Raw genomic sequence first — 1333 nt, 5'->3', positions numbered from 1 at the left:
GAGCGGCTGGTAGTTTCGAACCACTGACCTTAAGGTTCGCAGCCCGATTCGTAACCACTACACTACCAGAGCTCCTTAATAACAACAGCATAGGAGCTGCTATTGGCTCTTGCCCAATGGGTGGAGCTGCAAAGGGTACAGTTGTGGCTGGGCTGTAGGGACACATTTGCTGTTTCCTGTCAGGTGGAGCAAAAGAAGAAAACACACACACACAAGAAAACAAAATAGAACAAACAGGTAAACAACAGTGAAAAGAGACAATCGTAAAGAAAAGAAAATAGGCAGCAACAAGAAAAAAAGAATACGGTAATTAAAAGAGGGATGAGGAATAGGAAAATAGTCTTAGAAGAGAGAAAATAAAACAACTTTAAAAACCAGAGAGAGGGAAAATGAAACGAGCAAGAGAGTAGAGAGTAGTAAAGAAAGATCAAAGGAAAAAAATCAGAAGACAGGGGAAATGAGGAACAAAGAAGAAAAAATGAAATTAGAGATAGAAAAAATAAAAATTCAAGATAAGGGAACTAGGTGAAGAAGGAGAAGACAGAATAAATAAACAAAAACAATGGAACAACAAAAGAGAAACAAACAAAAACTAGTGCAGCTGTTGGACCCAGAAAGGAGAAAGCTCTGGGGGAGTGGGGGTGGGATGAGGTCCTGCCAGCCAAGGGACTCACAAGGTGAATGTGGGAAGGATGTGGGAGCAGAGTTCCTGACCCCAGATGGGGTTCCTATAGGCCTATGTGTTGTCTGTGTTCAGGGTACTCAGTCTCGAAGTAGTTCATAGAGACCCTTAACAGTGTCTCCACAAGGCAGCTGGGAGTAGGGTGGCTGGTTATAGGGGATTCTGTGGAACTAATGCTGGTCTGGTGGCTCTTTGGGTTCTAGAGGTCTGGAGTGGAGCCCGCTAAAATCCAGGCACCAAGCAAGCACTGCTGGCCCCCACTTCACAGGTGGATGAGGGTGGGTGCCAACCACACCTTTGGTTACTAGGGGATCGTAGTGGGTGGGGGGGAAGTGAAGAAGTCACACCTTTCCCATCACCCTTGTGAATCTTCTCTGGCAAGTTGCGTTCTGGCTCCAAAGCTGCTCTCAAAAGTTCAACTGGCCAAGGTCCTCTCAACGCAAACCCCCTTCCAAGACTAAGACGCAATGGAAATGCACTCTGTGATTGGTGACCACACAACATCACCGAAGGGGGGAAGTGGGGTAAAAGCAGCAATGAAGCGTCAAGCTAAGCCCTACAATGTTCAGTGGACTTCTGTGGACCCAACTGGGGACCTGGTTGGCAAGCAGTGTGAAGAGGCCTGGGGACTCTTGGGCCCAGAGTCAGTGG

The sequence above is a fragment of the Chrysochloris asiatica genome, unplaced genomic scaffold (genome assembly GCF_000296735.1).
Source record: "Chrysochloris asiatica unplaced genomic scaffold, ChrAsi1.0 scaffold00067, whole genome shotgun sequence".
Lineage (NCBI taxonomy): Eukaryota > Metazoa > Chordata > Mammalia > Afrosoricida > Chrysochloridae > Chrysochloris > Chrysochloris asiatica.
The sequence above is the reverse complement of the archived record's forward strand: the minus strand, read 5'-3'. Positions refer to the sequence as shown.